The sequence below is a fragment of the Euprymna scolopes genome, chromosome 25 (genome assembly GCF_053919585.1).
Source record: "Euprymna scolopes isolate OS-2025 chromosome 25, ASM5391958v1, whole genome shotgun sequence".
Lineage (NCBI taxonomy): Eukaryota > Metazoa > Mollusca > Cephalopoda > Sepiida > Sepiolidae > Euprymna > Euprymna scolopes.
The window spans coordinates 59,091,590-59,113,116 of NC_136506.1; the positions used below are offsets into that span (position 1 = coordinate 59,091,590).

A 21,527-nucleotide genomic window follows, 5' to 3' on the forward strand; every position below is an offset into this window, starting at 1 on the left:
ATAAGGATTCGTCTATTTCTACAGTGTGCCCTGGGCTTCCTATCTGCCGAGGATTCCTCAGGAAATACTCCTGACAAATTTCCCTCAGAAAGTTCTTCCAATCCGTGTACGTGTGTTTGGATATAACACTGCATTCTCTCTTAATATTTTCTAGTGTTGTCATTTCGAAGGCCCATAAATAGATTATTTTCACTATAGTTGCAATATCCAAATTGGAACGTGCAAAAAACGATCCTGTGCGCAATGACATCCACTGTCTACACTGACCACTACTTTACGCAATTTCTTTTTTTTAGTAAACATTTGTTGCATCTCATTCTTTGGGAAAGCAATTTCTTTTCCCGACAAAAGGAAATTGTCTGCATCAGCGTTTCCATGTGTTTTTCAATCATGCACAGATTTATTTCCATGGCTGTCATTTTTTTTCTGTAGTTACTTTCTTCTAATTCGATTGTCATCTGCTTACAGTTACAAACTAAAGTCGGATTAGCGTTTCAACATTTGAACAACGCTTGGTGGACGCCAATGATTTCCGGTCTCGCCCGATCTGGGCTTGACAGGAAATCACGAGGATCTGGGTCAAATTATGCAAGAGTACTGAAAAATGGAAAGAAAGCAAAAAATATAACCTGACTGCTGTTTGACCTAATTTCAGTGTTGTTTTTTAAACAAGTAATTTCTTATCTCCACCCATGCATTTTGGTTTCCTCAATGAAAAGAATTTATCATAACCTGATCAGTAAGTGCATTGGGTTTGTGATACATGACGGGTGGTGCCAAACTGTTAATACATGTGCTAAAACAATTCATGGCTTCATTTCAATTTGTAACTGAGTTTTCCATTACTATGCAAATGGAAAAAATGTTGCCTATGGATATTCTTTAACAACCGAATTGTTTGCAGTATTACTATCTTCCACAACGACTGATAATTGAGGTTTAGGAGGTCAGGGTTAATGTTTAGAAAAAAACATTAGTTTTGAGACAATACTCTCAGCTGTCTTCTTTAGAAATGTCCTGGATTGCTTATCTGTTATTATGATAACTACAACAGAGCCAAAAACAATGAGAAATATCATCTATGAAAAAGGTAGGTTGGATTTATTTCCCACCTGGAAGTAGAAGAATGTATACTATTAGCTGTATCGTTTCAACTTCCTCTCAGCTGTATCTGTGTTGTAATTGTGTACTTAGATGGGTGCCATTTGGGGATGCCGGGGTGGGGAGGGAGCTGCATGTAAAATGAAATCCTACTAGCTTTGCAAGGTAATAATCCGCATATACAATAAACCTAACCCAACAGTCCAGGGTCGTTTGTTGGGCTCTGTGCTAACCAGATACTGGCTGGCGATGACAGATCAACTTCACTAACTTCAAACAACCGTTTAACAAATGCAGCTGAACTAAGAACTGAGTTCTCATGTTTTATTAGTTTTATTTCCTTACAATTACAACAACTACAAACATGTTTCAACTGTTCCTCATTTAATCAACTTGGAATAATGTTGATTTCATCACTCTCTCATGAGAATATGAACATTATAAAAAAATCAGAAAGTTCAAAATATCGAACATTAGTCATTACATCATCAATTTTCTCATTTATATATCATGAGCCTGACCTGTGTAAGTTCAATCATGTAAGATGCTTACATAGCCAAGTCCTTCTGCAGTTAAATCATTATTTATCCAACACATCTGAAAAGGATGTAGGAATCAACTTTCGTCTCATTTTGTTAAGTTCTAAAGTGAAAAAAGTTATCTTTCAGACTCGATTCTTGCAAGTAGATCAACTGGACATAAACTCTTGGAGCATTCAATTGATTGCATAAACATCTTTGTGTAACGTTATGTACAGGCATAAAATATGGGTTCATTATGCGATGATTCAACCTCCAGAGTGTATAGTTTCTCTGCATGATGCGATCAACTAGTAGTAGCTGCTACTTAATCACATCCAACTTTAAACTGATTTTTATTGGTTTTGTTGTTTTACTTGTTATGGTTTTGTGATTAGTTAGTTAATAAAACAAGTCATTTGAAGGTTTATCCTATATTTTTTCTCTTTACTAATATTTTTTCTTTTTACTATCGCTCAAGAAGTAGTAGTAGTAGTAGTAGTAGTAGTAGTATATTGATTGTGGTATTTACCTGCTGCTAGTAAATATATTGAGTGACATTGCTCTAGAGGATGCATGTATGTTTGCAAACAACAAAGTGACTGATGATTTTTTATCGCTCTAACAACATTCCTTGGCTTTCAAACATTTCATAAATGCATCAATTATCATATCTAAAATCCATCTTACAAAATTTTCGTCAATTAATTCTGATAAAATTTCATTATTTTGAGCAAGAGTTTCCTAATCTAAATTTCAAATTATTCGAATTCACCAAAACGTTGAAACAAATCTCATCGCTTCATTTCCACGTATAGAACTTTCTTGCTTTCTCACACAAGAATTTTTTCCAGAATTTCTTTTCTAATGCATTGTTTCAATTTCCATTTTCATCATCCCGATCACATAACACAGTTATCATCATCACTATTGTTTTGATTTGTCCTAATCCATAACGATACACATAAAACTGTTTTGTTTGCACCTGAGGAATACCAAAATGATGTCCATTCATGACAGCAGATAAGATTTCATTAATTTGTCAAGATGTTCTTTGCCAAATTAATGATGACAATCTCATTGTGCATTCGAGCACGTTACCTCTCCACTGGTTTGTCGATTATTTGCATTATTTGAACTACTGTTCTCATATTGGCTGTTATTCTCATAACGTTTCAGCAGATGTAACCTTCAACCTTCTTCAAGTGTATCTTATAAAATCTTTTTGTTGAACACAGGAATCTGTACAGAGTTCAACTAAAACCCTATAAGTATACAAGTGTAGGTTGTTCTCGTTCTATCAGTCATGACCAGGTAGAAGTATTAAGTAATTTGTTACTGTATTCTTCATATCATTCCAGAAGATTGTGACATAGAACTAATTAGCGCTTTATCTGTTACACCACAGGCCATGTCACATGATTAAAAATACCAGCGACATGAGAAAACGTCCTTAATTTTGTGTTTTATGCATGTGTGTGTTTTCAGGAATTCAGAAATTGATAGAAAATTAAATATCTTGTGTTTTTGCTAATTACAATGTACTTAAAAAGAATCAAGTTTTAATATTTAAATTTTATTCGAAATCAATGTAATTGCTGTTTTCTTCTATTTTAATTGCATTTTATTAATCATGAATATATTTAAAATAAGATTTTATCTTGCTTTTAAACATGTTATAATTTTTCTTTAAGGTGTTCCATTTATATACATCGGCCATATTTGAAAACTATTGAACGTGATGAGATTTTTGTCACTTTTTCTCATGCACAATGCAAATATTTTTTCACAAAAACAAACATAATAATCTTATGCAATATAAGTTGTTATCAAATAGTATTGCGTAGCATTCTGTTAAAGTTAATATCAATCGAATCATATTTTGAAGTTTCATTTTTCGACTAGTTGCTCTACTAAGGCTTGAGAGCTAATCTACCCTACTATTTCACTCATTGCTAGAAAGAGGGAAAAAAAATGGATTTATATGAAAGCGTACTAGAAAAAGTGATTCCCTGATAGCACTAGGTTCTTCCCAAATGACCACTCATCTAAATACTGACCAGGATCAACTTTGCTGAACTTCGGTGATCTGACAAAAATTGATGGTTCAACGTCTGAGGCAGTAATTATGCACAAGCAGTAAAGCAGAATTAAAACGTGTCACGTGTCTAGAAAACAAGATTGAATGCTGACAGGTGTGTGAGAAAATGTAATTCTGCCCACCACAATTGATAATTTTATTTGTGCGTGTGTGTGTGCGCGTGTGTGAGAGAGAGAGAGCAAAATGAATTTCCCAAGCCACCTGCGTAAAAAGTCATGTTTTGCTCATCTCAGATGACAATATAGATGTTAACCCAAATTTATGCATCCTATAAATACGGAATCCTGTTAATTTGTTTACGACATAATATGATTACTATGATTCACTTTAATAAATTTATAGTGTTCATAATTGTATTAGATAAAAAAATATTTCAAGATTCTGTAGATCTACTTCAAGAGGGAGGATGTTTTGTTTTAGTTTTTTGTTTTTCAAATTAGAATGATGAGTTTCCTAAAGGCTTCAATACTGGATCTTATTCGCACAGGACTAGTAACAGGTAGCCTGATAATTTACAATATACTAAAGTTGAGTTAATCAACATTAGTTTCTTGAAGTGTTTTTTTCCCCATTTTTACAGTACAACCATTTTTACAGTCATAAAAAAAACAATAAAATATTTATTCCAAAGAAGATTTTTCATAGAAATAGTGGGAAAATTTAATATAGATCTTAACAAGAAGTAGGTACAAAGGTTTTTGAGAATGTGAATAGCTGGCCTGAATCTAAGTTTAGATTTTGTTTGTTTAGTTTAGTATTATTTTGTTTATTGAAAGAGATAAATTGTAGAATCCATTATGTTTGTGTAATGAGTGCTCTTTTTAGATTTATATAGAATGAATATAACTAGTCTAGCTTGTTTAAATTTAAAGGTCATGTAAATATATAACAGAATAGTCCATTTAAGAAATTATTATATTTTATGTATCTGATATTGATCCCACCTTTTTTTTAAGTTTGTACTGAGTTTCACGGAATATATATATTGGTTAGGATTGTCTCCTAGAATATGATTTAATTTCTAATTCAATCTTTATAAACTTAAAGTATATTGATTTAATTGATATACAACAATGCCTTCAAATATATATTTACACATTATGAATATTAGTAAATTATCAAAAAAACTTAACAAAATAAAATAAAAGTAGTTAGTTTTGTATCCACGAACTATGTTAACCGATTTTAGATATAACCCTAGTTAATTTACTACAGGCAATAAATATTAGATAAATAAAATATTATTATGTAAATAGAAATAATTACTTTATAGACTAAATCCTTTTTAGAATATTTTTAATTGACTAAGATCTGACTAGCTTTACAATATGATCCAATATAGCTACCTAAACAAATATGTGATGCGTGGTCATCTATGAATTGTCTTTTTTCAACATTATATTGTCATGCTTTTTCTTTCTAAGTAAAATAATTTCTATTTTTCTAAGGAGTATATGCACAAGAAAATTCAATATTAACATAATAATCAATTGTTTCTACATAATGAAACGGATCTGTACAAAATGTAGGGGAACCTGGGGCAAAACGAGATACTTAAGGGAAAAAGAACTGTCGAGTCAAAGGTAGCATTGACATATAAACCATATTCTATGTACTGAACATTCAAAGGATTGGAAAACAATGCCACAACAAAAAAAAAAAATGATGAGAAATTATTTTAAAAAGAAATACAGATGATTTATTCAGCTAACTGTATTGTCCCGTTTTGCCCCCAAGCATGGGGCAAAACGAGACGGATCTTGGTCTGAATAAGTCAGTCTTCACAAGCTCACAAATGAAGATTGGGATCTTGTTGCATTCGTCTAGACATGCACAGCCGTAGTGTGCCCATTTCCTACAGTCCCCTTGACAGGCTACCCAGCTTTCTGCACTCTCAGAGTACAGTTCGTCACAGATCAAAATAGATAAATTTTGAATACTTACCCCTTTTTGATGTACAGGGCTGAATAAAAATGGTAGACGTTGCCGGCAAGGCGTTACCACATGATCTATTGATTAGACTCCTCACGAAAGAGCTCTCTCTCTCTCTCTGTTTCAGTTATTTGTGGTGTCTAGTTTTATCCCGCTATCTCATTTTGCCCCAGGGTCCCCTACCAAAATTTTAAAATGCTTAAAGAGCTGTTCAGTAAAAGAAAAAATAAATATTTGGATCTTGGAATGTAGCTATACTCTCTCTCTCTCTCTCTCTCTCTCTCTCTCTATATATATATATATATATATATATATATATATATATATATATATATATATATGTCTATATATATATATATGTCTATATATATATATATATGTCTATATATATATATATATATGTCTATATATATATATATATATGTCTATATATATATATATATATGTCTATATATATATATGTCTATATATATATGTCTATATATATATATATGTCTATATATATATATATATATATATGTCTATATATATATATATGTCTATATATATATATGTCTATATATATATATATGTCTATATATATATCTATATGTCTATATATATATCTATATGTCTATATATATATATATATGTCTATATATATATATCTATATCTATATATATATATATATATATATATATATATATGTCTATATATATATCTATATGTCTATATATATATATATATGTCTATATATATATATATATCTATATGTCTATATATATATATATGTCTATATATATATATATATCTATATATATATATATGTCTATATGTCTATATATATATATGTCTATATATATATGTCTATATATATATATATATGTCTATATATATATATGTCTATATATATATGTCTATATATATATATGTCTATATATATATATATGTCTATATATATATATATATGTCTATATATATATATATGTCTATATATATATATATGTCTATATATATATATATATGTCTATATATATATATATGTCTATATATATATATATATATATATATATGTCTATATATATATATCTATCTATATATATATGTCTATATATATATATATGTCTATATATATATATATATCTATATGTCTATATATATATGCCTATATATATATATGTATATATATGTATATATATGTATATAAATATATATATATAAATATATATATATATATATATAAATATATATATATATATATAAATTTAAAGGAGATTAGAATAATAGTCTAAAGAGCTAAGTGTATTTTAATGTAATAGTGAAATTACTAGTTTAATTAAAATACAGGAAATGCTCGTTGTAATTTAGATATATAATAAGCTCGATAGTTAAATGTCCTAGAGCTAATTCAATATTAAGTAATGTGATTTATAATTTAAAAGTTTTAAAATTTTTAAAATTTAAAAATCAAAATTTAATTAAATTAAAAATCAGTTTCATAAGAAGGAACAACAACAAAGTCAATATATATATATATATATATATATATATATATATATATATAAAAGTAAACATGTGTGTGTGGTGTGTGTGTGTACATTTCCCTACGCAATAACTCTGTCAATTTTTAGTCTACCGACTCGAAATTTGATATACAGGATACTGAGATTTGGGAAAATTGTTGTGATCTGTTTTTGGCCAGAAATTTGGCTGTTGAGGGGTCAAAGTTCAACGATTTGACCTTTGAGAACTCTAACAAACTCCTCCGACAATTTGGGGTCTAAACACTTGAAATTTTAGATATAGGTTCCTTGGGCATGGATCTAACTTAATAACTCAATTTGAGCCCAAAACAATAAATTTTAAGGGGTCAAAGTAAAACAAATTTACCATTTTTTTCTTTTTGCTCAGCATACACCTCCAAACACCCGGGCAACGCCGGGCACCCATGCTAGTATATCTATAAAAGTGAAAATGTCTGTGTGTGTGTGTACATTTTTCTATGCAATAACTCTGTCAATGTTCAGTCTACAGACTCGAAATTTGATATACAGGATACTGAGATTTGGGAAAATCGATGTGATCGGTTTTTGGCCAGAAATTGGGCTGTTAAGGGGTGAAAGTTCAACGATTTGACCTTTGAGAACTCTACCAAACTCCTCCGCCAATTTTGGGTCTACACACTTGAAATTTTAGATATAGGTTCCTTGGACATGGATCTAACTTAATAAATTTATTTGAGCCCAAAACAATAAATGTTAAGAGGTCAAAAAAGCGGTCAAAGTTTAAAAGAAATTGACCTCTGCGGTCTCTGCCAAATTACTAAGACAATTTCTGGTCTAAATATTTGAAATTTTACATAAAGGGTGTTCAGAGATAGGGAAGCTTTTTCATTCGGTTTGGGTCGAAAATTTTTAGTTACCAATATATAAATGTATGTATGTATGTATGTTTGCATGTCTGCCTAAAACTTTCCACAGAGGTGACGGATTTTACCAAGATCAGTATCGTTTTAACGTTCGACCTTTCATACGAAAAATATCGAAAAATTAGCTAAAAACATTAATATCTTCCTCTTCAACTAGGCACTTTTCTACGGGGGTGGGGGAGGATCATTTTTTTTCGCCAATATTTTTTAAAGTGATCCTCTCCTTTTGATTATCTAGCCTTAATTTAAAAAAATATCGCTTCCGGTTTGGCAGTGGTCATAACAGCATAGACGTTAGGTTTTTACCCGTTCTTTTCCTCCTTCGCAGTACGGGTTGAGCCTGCCTGCCTACTACCACATTTTTTTTTCTTGCTTTTTTTTTTGTTCAACAGACATATCCAAACACCCGGGCAACGCCGGGCTGAAATGCTAGTATATATATATATATATATATATATATATATATATATATATATGAAATGCTAGTATATATATATGAAATGCTAGTATATATATATATATATATATATATATATATATATATATATATATATATATATATATATATATACTAGCATTTCAGCCCGGCGTTGCCCGGGTGTTTGGATATGTCTGTTGAACAAAAAAAAAAGCAAGAAAAAAAAATGTGGTAGTAGGCAGGCAGGCTCAACCCGTACTGCGAAGGAGGAAAAGAACGGGGTAAAAACCTAACGTCTATGCTGTTACGACCACTGCCAAACCGGAAGCGATATTTTTTTAAATTAAGGCTAGAAAGCACGTGAAACTTTTTCAAATATTTTGTACTGGTATATTTTTTTGGTTTCTTAATCTCATTCACCCAGAGGAAGTCTCGAAATAAAGACGAAACGTTGGTGAACACATAATACGGTTTGTTCCTTTTTTATTTTCTCTATTTTGTCGGAATACTATTTCCATTATTTTCATCATATATATATATATATATATATATATATATATATATATATATATATATATGTATATATATATAATTATTATTATTTCAGTTATCACATTGGACAGTAGAAAACGGAGCTGACGTAGTGATATGGAACAAGAAGGAGAAAGAAGAAACTTTAGATGTTAGTGTAATGAAACAGGGCTGAGAGGGTAAAGATAATGAAAGAGCAAGGTGCTATGTAGAACATGAAAAGAAACTGGAATCTTAGCAAGATCTCCATTATTCCAGTAATTATAGAAGCAACTAAACACATAAAGAATTTCAAAAACTACATGGTAAATATACCTGGTAAACCAAGTGCAAGATAGATTAAAATACTTGCACTTAAAGGGACGGTTAGAATCTTAAAATGATTTCTCTGTTGGATTGCATGAAATAATGGATAAATCTTTGACATCTGATGCTTATTCTCAGTTTGAACAAAATGATAAGAAAATTGAGAAGAAAAGAGTCATATGCTTTGTACATGTTTTAATCAAATATTTTGTTGTTTTTAAAGTTTGTTTTATAGTTTGTGATGTAGTTTATAGTGGAGTAATTTAGAGTGCGTAAAAATATTCTATATTATTAATAGGTAAAAATAGATGTCAATTTATAAAAAAAACTATTTGGTGCATATGATTGTTGTTTATTGCTTCAGGAAAAATGTGGGGTATTGTAATGTTTTAGTGAATTTGTGATATAATTGAATTCTTCATCTAAAAGTTGAGAACTACATATTCTGAAAAAAAAATGATCATATCTATTCTAATTTTGTTATCATAGTATCATAGTTAACATTGCAGTCATTTTTGTGTATAATTTTGTGGTGCACTTTGATATTTAGATTATTGTTTTTAGATCTGATTATGATGAGAATGTCCAGAAATGGTTTTGAATTATTGTTCTCGGTTTTGGATTTTTTTTTTCTTTACGTTAATCATCTTAAGTTTTCGAACAATAAATATGAAACATTGAAAACAATTTTCAGTTTTCTTTTTCTCATTTTCCATTGGATTATTAATTTTATAACTATCTTATGAAGACATCTTCAATTTATTGGTGCAAAGCAAATTGAACTCACGATTCAAATTTATGTATGTATATTGTGGATGCGTTATCGGCACCTCCCATTACTATCGCTTCTCTTTATTTGTCCCTCAGTCCTCATTTTTTTAATGAGTGATTTTTCTGACACAGGGAGAAGAAAAAGCTGTATTCTAGGTTGGCAGTATTTTGCATGAACAGTCGGCAGAGATGTCGGAAATTTTCTGTTTCTATGTCTATCCTTGTAGCCATGTCACTAGTAAGGGTGCTGGAGGTAAACGTTTTATCTGGGCTGACATTATCTGCCTGATAGTCAGGGACCTGAACCTTGGATTAACCACTAAGGAGGCTGTCCTATCAGCAGGCGCAAAGTACTGGGACTGCTGAATTGCCATTTGGTGAATGGATTCTGGACCACGCAGTAGCTTCTGGTGGGGCCTCTCGATGCCACATTAGTGGGTAATTGTTAAGGCTTTACCTTATCATGTGCTACAAAAAAAAAATTTTTTTTCGTTTCTTTTTCTTTCTTAGTTTCCCTCTCTGTCCTGCTCTAAGCGAGTCTGACGACCTAGTCCACAAATTCCAAAATTCCATCATGACAAGTTTCAAGAAAAAATACACGATTAAACCTGGATCTCCAACTTCCAACATAGATTCTTACTACCATGTCTCCTTCTCAAACATCAGGGGTCTACGTTCTAACCTTCCAGAAGTTGAAGCCCAATCACAGGAGACTAAATCAGACCTATTATTTCTAAGTGAAACTGGCATCGGACAGACTATTTGCTTAGAGGAGTTCATAATTAAAGGATACTCCAACTTAACTTCCAAATCTAACGCCCAAGATCGCCATGAACATGGAATATGTACCTATATTAAAGATGAGAAGATCCTAACTTGTGCTTCCGGTTTACACTTGCTCACACTACTGCATTTATATTTACTCTCTATCGCCCTCACAACAGTGAAGTTACTATGAAAATTGACCAAGTCCTATCTGCTTATCCTTCAGCTAACATTCACGTTTGTGGAGAATTCAATGTTCACAATGTGGAATGGTTCAGTTTCCATTCTACTTCCTCTTGGATCTGCCAACCACTCTGTTATATCAGTTAAAATCAAAATGAAATGTAATAAGTCCTCAGACATACCTCTCCATTGTACAGTATATCGATACACTATGGCTGACTGGAATAGCTTCTGTATATTTATATCAGATCTACCTCTGCATTCCATGTTTAAAAAGGATGTGTCCTCTATAGTATCAGACCTGATGGAATGGTTAATTGTAAGTTAATTATAGACTGTTTTATACCCTCGAAAAAGTTCCAGCAAAAACTTAACAGCCAGCCATGGTTCTCTCCAGAATGTGCTGCTGCTATTGCGCACAGAAATCAGTCCGTCAAGTCCAAAGTAGCTGAGCAGTGGCTTGGTTCCAACCAGTTTTGGCAAATAGCAAACAGAATCCTGAACAGAAGTGTGTGCTCTATTCCAACTATCATCAATGGACCTGAGGTAATCTCGTCAGCTTCAGACAAAGTCAAACTCTTTGCCAAGAACTTTGCAGCTAATTCTAACCTTTGCGACCAAGGCTGCCAACCCCCAATATTTCCTCCTGTATCAGAAAACATACTTTGTGATATACAAATATCTGTATGTGATGTTGCCAAGCTAATCAAAAACCTTGATTCCAGTAAAGCAACCGGCCCTGACTGTATTCCAATTATAATACTCAAAAAACTTCAACCAGAACTAGCACCCATACTTACAAAACTGTTTAAACGTTGTCTTAAGGAGAATAACTTCCCATTACCCTGGAAAATCTCATCAGTATGCCCTGTATTTAAAAATTCAGGTGATCATTCATCCCCCTCTCAGTACAGGCCAATAAGTTTCCTGTGCGCCGTGAGTAAGTTGTTAAATAGAGAAGTAATCAACAATCTCAGCAAAAAGAACCTTCTTAGTGACACGCAATATGGTTTCCATTCTGCAAGATCTATAGCAGATGTGCTTACAGTTATATCTCATAGGATTAGCGAATCTCTCGACGGAGGCAACCTTTCTAGGGAAATTGACATATCAAAGGCCTTTGATAGAGTATGGCATAAAGGTTTACTTCACAAGATCTCCAGCTATGGTATAGCTGGAAATGTCTTCTCAATTATTAAATCATTTCTCTCTGATAGGTTCATAAGATAGTAGTTGATGGGCAGAAACCAGAAGCTTACAGTATTAATGCTGGAGTCACTCAAGGGTCCATCCTGGGCCCAACTCTCTTCCTGATCTACATTAATAATCTTCCAAATCACATCCTTACATCATTCGTGGGCATTTTTGCTGATGACACTACCATCTATGGTAGCACATCTAAGACCGTAAACGACCAAGTTCTCTCTGATTCTCTCTCCTCTGATCTTGAGCACGTGGTACACTCTTGCACGTGGTAACTCTTTGGTAGCGCTTAGAGCGGCTGCTCCATCAACAGTTGAATAATATCGGGTTGTTTGCAGTGCCATGACACGCATGGAAAGGGACCCTGCACTCATTCCCGGTGGGCTTTCCTGAGGCCACAATCCTAATTGGAGAAAGGTCAGCTGATGGTCTACTTGTGATGCATGTCTGAAGCTCCGCATAACCTCTTGTTTAGCTCCCCCTTACCGAAACTCTTAAAAAAAAATATGACGACAGTACAATCTAAAAATAAGCTTAAACCAGGATTAGGGACAAACAAATTCAACTTGCCTCCTCCCTTGAGGCTCTCATTCACAAATATCCGTGGGCTTAGAACTAACTTAACTGATGTTGAAGCATTTCTCTTAACAAATACCCCGGATATCTTAGCACTAAGTGAGACTAACCTACACTCCTCCATTCCCTCTAACCACTTTAACATGCCTGGATATCTCCCACTTTGCCGTAAGGACTCTGACAGACATATGCACGGACTTGGAGTTTACATTCGTAATACCCTTCCCTTGACTAGAGAAACAAACCTAGAAACAGATGATCAAGCCTTTATGTGCTTTAGACTAAACGTGCAACACAGTATTAGCTACTATTATTTTCTCTACCGCTCTCCCTCGACTCAGGACTGCTCCATAATAAACAAAGTATCTGACAGCATAGACACGGCACTGTCCCTTGACACTAGCGCACAAATACATGTGTTTGGTGACTTTAATGTCCACCACAAAAACTGGCTTGGATTCTCTACTCACACAGATGCAGCGGGCAGCACAACCCATAGCTTCGCTATATCTCACTCCCTATCACAAATTGTTACGTTTCCAACCCGTTTCCCTGACCAGGAAGAACAACACGCATCACTTCTAGATCTGTTTTTGACCACAGTTCCCGATGACTGCATAACGAAGGCCCACAGCCCACTCGGGAACGCTGATCATGCAGTAATAATGGTTGAAATCGCCCTAAACTCTAGACCCAAAACTGAAGAGCCAGTGCTCAAAACAACGAGATATTATAATAAGGCTGACTGGGAAGCCATCAGGGAACTAATTAGAGATGCTCCATGGAAAAATATTTTCTCTCTCCCTGCTGAACAATGTGCAAACGAGACCACTGACTGGTTCAAAACTGCAATCGAAGCGCATGTTCCCATGCGGAAATTTTATAGTAAGCCCCACTCTCCCCAATGGTTTACGTCGACTTGTGCAACTGCCATTACTCAAAAGCAGCATGCATACCGTAGGTTTAACCGACATAAGTCCAGTTCAAACAGTCTGAAGTATATAGAAGCTAGAAATAACGTTAAGAAAGAAATAGCGACAGCTAAGAGAGAATTTACGGAAACCACTAAAAAGCGCATCGAAGCACAAAAACTAGGAACTCGAGACTTCTGGAAAATCTACAACAGTGTAGTAAATAATGGGCAATCAACAATTCCCCCACTAACCAACAATCACGAGGTTGTCTCCTCAGCAACCGACAAGGCTAACATGCTTGCCAGTCGGTTTGCCTCAAACTCCACACTGGACCCTTCCAACCACCCCCTACCTGACTTTCCTATGCGGACAGACGCCACACTAGACGATCTGAAAACCACCCCTGCTCAGGTGCATGCTATCATAAAAAACCTTGACACCTCAAAAGCATGTGGACCCGATCTTATCCCAGCTGTGCTATTAAAAAAGTGCTCAGCCGAAGTAGCTCCAGTTCTCTCCAAACTCTACAACAAATGTCTTAATGAAGCTTGCTTTCCGGGCTGTTGGAAAACTGCTTCTGTTGTACCAGTATTCAAGAACTCTGGCGAAAGGACAGATCCATCAAATTATCGCCCCATTAGCCTCCTCCCACTTTTTGCCAAAATATTTGAGACCATAATTAACCATGCTCTAGTCCATCATCTTACAGATGCTAAACTACTGACTGACAAACAATATGGATTTAGACAAGCCCGTTCCACAGCAGACATCCTCACTGTGATCTCTGAACGTATATACCATTCACTGGACAAAGCGGGGGAAGGCAGAGCGGTAGCTCTAGATATATCTAAGGCTTTTGACAGGGTATGGCATGAGGGTCTCCTCAGTAAAATCAGATCATACGGTATCACTGGTAGAATACTTAACATAATTAAATCCTTCTTAGATAAGAGAAAAATCCAGGTAGTCCTCGACGGTCGCACATCTAAACAATATGATATAAATGCGGGAGTGCCCCAGGGTTCTATCCTTGGACCTCTATTGTTCCTGATATTCATAAATGACCTCCCCGACAACATTGCCTCTGAGATGGGTATATATGCTGATGACACTACACTCTATGGCAGACACGACAGGAAGACGAATGAACACATTTCTAAAGAAATGGCAGAAACACTAGAGGAAGACCTCCAATCTGTAGTGGAATGGGGACAAAAGTGGTTGGTCGCGTTCAATGCTGCCAAGACTAAACTAGTTTCATTCAATAATTACAAGAAACCCTCTCTACCACCCATAGCAATGGCCAACGACTCTTTATCTGAGAGTCCATCTTTCAAACTCCTTGGCCTAACGTTCACAGGAAACATGAGTTGGAACAATTACATTGAAGGCATTGCCAGGGCCGCTGCAAGAAAGGTAGGCTCTCTCTACCGTGCTAGAAAACTACTAACACCTGAAAGTATCCTGTACCTCTATAAGGCCACCATTCGCCCATGTATGGAGTATTGCTGCCACATCTGGGCTGGTGCATCTGCTACTAGTCTCTCGCTCCTTGACAAGGTTCAAAAGAGAGTCGCAAACCTGATAGGCCCTGAACTGGCATCTAAGCTTCAGCCTCTGTCCCATCGACGAAATGTTGCATCCCTCTGCCTTTTCTACAAGTATTTTAGTGGTGAATGCTCTGACGAACTGCAATCACTTGTGCCCCCACGACGCGAGCACCCTCGACAAACCCGACAGGCTACTAGATCCCACCCCCACACTGTAGAGATCCCTAGATGTAAAAGATCTTTTTACTCCAATAGTTTCTTCCCCAGAACCGCAAGACTCTGGAATTCCATTCCAGGTCCCTGCTTCCCCAACAGTACTGACGTGCAGAAGTTCAAGTGTAACGTGAACCGACACCTTGCTGCCCAAATCCCTACATAGTACCCCAGTAGTTGTTTCCCCTGATAGTAGCCCCCTACACCAAAGTGGCAATGTGCCTTGTTTGGGGTGAAAATGTAATAAAAAAAAAAAAAAAAATGGGTAAAGGAGTGGCTGGTTACTTTTAATGCATCTAAACCCAAGCTTCTATCTTTACATCATCAACATTCTGATCCCCATCTGGCATCAATTAAAATGAATGGCTCTCGTCTTGGGGAGGCATCATGTTTTGACAAGCTTCTGGGCTTGACCTTTACTTCTGATCTGAAATGGAACACGTACATCAAATCTGTTGTTAAGGCCGTTGTGAAAATGGTAGGATCCTTCTATCGATCCAGTAAATATCTCACTGCTGATGCAATTCTCTATCTATATAAGAGCCAGGTACATCCAAGGATGGAGTACTGTTGCTACATCTGGGCAGGAGCTGCTAGAAAGGACTTGTCTTGCCTTGATAGAATTAAAAAAAGACTTTGTAGCCTCGTAGGAGATGTCCTTTTCTCTTCCTTGCAATCTTTATCTCACAGGAGAGATGTTGCGAGTTTGTCTCTGCTTTATCATTATTTTCATGGAAAGTGTTCGACTGAGCTTCAATCTATACCCCCTCCCCTCACAAAACTTTCACAAGAAACACTCGTCTAGCTGAAAACACTATCAATAATTTCCCCCACTCTTTATCTGTGCCTAAACCTAAACGTAGATTCCATGAACAAAACTTCTTTCTTAGAACTGCACGCCTGTGGAACTGTCTTCCTTTTTCCTGCTTTCCAGCTGACTACAATCTGATTGTCTTCAAGTCAAACGTAAACAAGTTCTTGATGAGCCGTTCCACTTAAGTTAACAAATTTACCGAATTTCCATTACTAACGATTACTATATTGTCCAATTGACTACTGTACACTCTTAACTCTTATCCTCGAGTGGCTTTTGGGCCTTTATAAATGGTGATTCCTATGTAAAAAAAGAAAATATATATATGTATGTGTGTTACATACAGATATCTCAACACTTGTTAAATACAGATGTATGTACAGTTATACTTATGCATGTATATTATGCATGCATAAGTATCACCAAAGTTGTGCATATACCAACACAAATGCGTGTCATTAAATGCATAAAGTCGTGCAGTGTTGTCATTTTGCATACCATGTATAAATGTGGTAAATGCGTGCATGTGTGTGTGATGTATAAACATATACAGATTCAATTAACAGAACAAACTGACGCAAAACAGTTCTTTCGTATGTTAGTCTTGGTTCATTAAACCGACTACTGCCTTTTGCTTGAACACATGATCGCTGATAGTAATAAACTTATGAGAGTTCAGTAACGGACTACTAACCTCTGCAAATACTTTTATACGCATGTAGTGCACATGCAAAGATACATACCTTGCATTGCAAATGGGTTCCTTTGTTCGCGCGCAGTTGACACTCGATCCAAAACTTCCAACTTGCAATGTATCATGCAGCTAAACCAAGATAACTGTTGTTTTGAATCATAAAGTCGTCACTTCCATTGTAAGTTGAAAATACAACTTTTATCTTTTGGAGTGAGATTTTCATGAAATGCTAACACCAAAATTAAAATTGAATACAAACAAATGAATATTGTCTAAAAAATCGTCAACATTTTAGATTCACTAAGAAAACAATATATTACTATAATCGCTGAGAGATTCAGTATTTCTACACTTTGATCAACTGAATATTTTTCACCTTTGACAAAAGTACAGAATAATAACATGCTTTTATAAAAGATCAAACTCACCATCAAATTTCATGTGTGAGAAGTTTTGCTTTAAATCTTTTTTCGAACCGGCAACGAGTTTCTTCACAAGCTGATTATCATATTCATGTGTTTGGCAACTTTTAAGAGTGTTATTGCTTTCTTTTTAAACATGTTGTTATTTGCTTTTTATCTGTATATTTCCCTGTGAATAAACGTTGTACTTAAAAAATATGACGTTGACTTTTGTGATTCCTATATTGTGTTTTTACCCTCAAAAGATGTATTGTGAAAGGATCTCAGCGTTTCCTTTATTTCTATTGGATCTGGTGATTCTAATGTTGTATTTGTAGAGGCATGCCATTTCATTGGCCTTCAAATTCATAATATAATAAAAGAATATATCTCTTAGTTCAATAGAAAGAGTTTTAAAAGTTAGCATGAATTAAACCAATAGCATTGAACAAAAATCAAAACAGGAGAAAAGCATGAAAAAACAGAAAAATTCTATTGATAAGATTTATTTCTTGATAATTTTTGAAAAAAAAAAAAAAACTTGAGTTGAGAAAACGGGCTGATTTTATAAAATGTGCTCTATGTTACCATGGAAACATGAACGAACAACATTTACCATACTTAATAAATAACCAAATATGAAATTGGCTTACTCTGTGTTTACAATGTAATCTGTTTGACATCTGCATAGAAAAACAGGCATCTCCTCTTTAAAAAATCTGTAATCTTATTACCAGAATTAAGAAATCATATCCTGCATTTGTAACATCTTTATGAACTTTGCAGATGTGGACGCTTTATTATTGTGCTTAAAATTAATGCACACTCTTAAAGAATTTAAATGAATATTTTCAACTTTAAACGCTCATTAGGTTGACTTTTGTCAATATTATAGTAGTGTTCTGTTCTCATCTTAAGTGTGATTTTCACAACATTTCGGTCGATGTAACCTCTGACCAATTTCAGGTGTATCTTGTCGAACTCAGAAATTTGGACGGAATTTCGAGCAGAGCCCTTTATTTACTTCACAGGGGTAGCGTGTTCTTGTTCTATCAGCCATGACTGGATAGAGGTCCTAAGTAATTCGCAAATGTATTTTTTCGGTCACCCACACTGAGGATTGAACCTTCAACCTTCAGGAAAATATCACTTTTACAACTGATTTTTCCCAGTACTCTAACCACTGGTCCTTGCAGACAATTCTAGCACAAATTTTAGGAGTCTTAAACTTATTCTTATTTTTAGTCATAAATATTGCCATTTATTACTAATTATTGCTAATTATTACTATATATTAACGTGTATATCTATCTCTATACTTATTACTTTTATATATTATCGATTGTTTATAATTACTGGTTTCCATATCGTATTAAATTCTATACTAGGTCTGCTTAGCAGTTGGTTATTCCCCAGCATATGTGCTGCTTCTTTCAGTTGTCTTACTTTCCACCATTCCTCTCTGTCTATAACTTTTACTTCGTCCCATAATGGTAAATGGTTTCTCTTTTCCTTCCAGTCTCTCCACATACTGCGGCTTTTTGGTGTTTTTCTAACTGTACTTTCAGTGGATGACACGTTTCACCTCTGTATAGTTTTCCACATTTACATAGGATTTCATATACACAGTTCTTAGTCATGATTTTTTTGTAGGAGCTTGACTCTCACAAGCTGTTTCCGTAGAGTTGAATCAATCCTGAATACTGGTCTGATGTCATATGGATTACATATTCGTTGAAGTTTTTCAGACAAGCCCTTCACATTTGGTATACAAACTGTGGTGAGTTTCTGAGTCGTCTCCTTTTTTGTGTTTGGTCCAGATTTCTTGGAGCTGATATCATGCTCTCTGGATAGTTGTTTCGGTGGAGGGTTCATCTCCTCTTGATATGCACTGATATTACTACATATTGCTTTTGCTTGAGGTTATGGATGATTCCTTTCTTTACATTATATGGATGGTAGAAGTTGAAGTTTAGGTACTGTCAAATGATGACATAAACCCCTGATCTGTGCGAATTATCAGTATATCTAAGAACGATAATTTATTATGTTCTTTTTCCATTGTGAACTGTATAGTTGACGGATCGAGTTCACATGGTTTAGTAACGTTTGAACTTCTTCCTGATGGGGCCAGAGTATGAATGTGTCAACTACATATTGTAACCACATTGTTAGCTTTAGTGGTGTTGATTAGTGTTGGGACAATTCCTAAATTTTTTCCAATTCCAGAAAAATGTTGATTAACGATTCCGATACCAAGTACGATTCTGATTCCTGCGGAATTGTTGTTTTGAAATATACCATTATATAATCGAAAGATTTTGTGTAGCGAAAAAATTTTGTACAGCGAAAAGTGGAAATACAATTAAGGGAATTTCAAAAACGATTTGCTTTTTTTCGTAAAATTTCTTTCATTGAAGATAAAAGACAAATATTTTAACCATGAATTAAACATGCACCATGAAATTAATAACAATCAATTTCAGGAGTTATTCAGTTATTTATTAAAAAATATAAAGAAAAAGTAAGTCATGATTAATTCAACAAAAATACAATAACATCAAATTTCAAGGGGAATAACATGTTTTGTTTATCTTTTGATATTCATTTTTTTGTTTTATTTTCTCATCTTCGATAACTCTTTAAAATTTAACATTTTTTTTGCAGCTTCAATCTCTAACTGATTTTTATTCAACTTTCTTGAATATTCTTATTTCTAAATGAAATTTAAAAATAACTAAATCTTTGATTAAATTTTTAGCTTTTTATATTCAATCGTCTCAAATTATTTCTATTTATTTATTTGGCTTTTTTAAAATATTTTTAAAAATAAGAATGTTATTTTTTAAATCTAAATAAATTGATTTTTGTCTATATTTATTTTACATAATTATATACTTATCGTCCTTTAATGTTTATTCTTATTTAATGTCTTAATTTACTTCTTTATTTTGATATAAAAAGTAAATTTTTGGTAATTGTTTATTTCTACTATTAAATAAAAGTCATTTGTTGAAATTTCAAAATCGTCTCCACATTAATGCTGTTTCTGACAACCTTTTGTTTTGTTTTGTTTTTTGTTTTTTTTTTACATAGGCATCACCACTTATCAAGGCCAAGAGGCCACTCAAGGATAAGGGTTAAAGAGTGTACAGTAGACATTGGACAATATAGTAATCATTAGTAATGAAAATTTGGTAAATTTGATAACTTATATAGAACGGCTCATCAAGAACTTATTTACGTTAGACTTGAACACAACCATATTGTAGTCAGCCGGAAAGCAGGAAAACGGAAGACAATTCCACAGGCGTGCAGTTCTAAGAAAGAAGCTTTGTTCATGGAATCTACGTTTAGGTTTAGACACAGATAAAGAGTGGGGGGAATTATTGATAGTGTGTACAGCTAGACGAGTGTTTCTTGTGAAGGTTTGGCGAGGGGGGACCATAGATTGAAGCTCAGTTGAACACCTTCCATGAAAATAACGATACATCAGAGACAAACTCGCAACATTTCTTCTGTGAGATAGAGGTTGCAAGGAAGAGAAAAGGACATCTCCTACGAGGCTACGAAGTCTATTTTGAACTCTATGTGCTAGGGGTTGGGAAATATTTACCTATGCTCACATCATGACTGTGATACCAGGCATTATTAGATGTCGACCAAGCCCCTACAGTCCTTTAGTTGAATGACTCTGAGTGACAAGTTAGTTTGCAAAGTTGGGGTTCAAAGGAATTTTTTTTTTAAAGTTAAACTTTTTTTCTTTTTTAATAAATTTTTCACATTTTTTTTTTTGTGCAAAGAAATATTTAATTGCTTCATTCACAGAATATTTTAATGAAATGTAAATTTCTAAAAAAATAAAATTAAATTCACTTACTGCATTTATTTAACAGATAAATGATTGTTTTCTTTTGTAGTTTTTGAGACCTTAAGCGGAACCGTCAGTCAGCATGATATGTAGTTCTAACGTTTTTGTTTTTGGATACTTCAAAAAAGCCGACCGACTATCAAAGTTTTGCAAACTGATACCACGTGATCAGTTTCACTTTAGTTTTAGAAATATTTTCTGAAACAGCTTTTATTCAGAAAATAGAAAGTAAATATATTGTTCTATTGAACCTTTTT

General features: G+C 34.0%; 1 protein-coding gene across 2 annotated transcripts in view; it reads left to right on the forward strand.

The window, feature by feature from the left end:
- Nucleotides 1-21,527, forward strand: part of LOC145247367 (Krueppel-like factor 6) — a 294,094-nt gene that overhangs the window by 165,799 nt on the left and 106,768 nt on the right. The window lies entirely within an intron of this gene.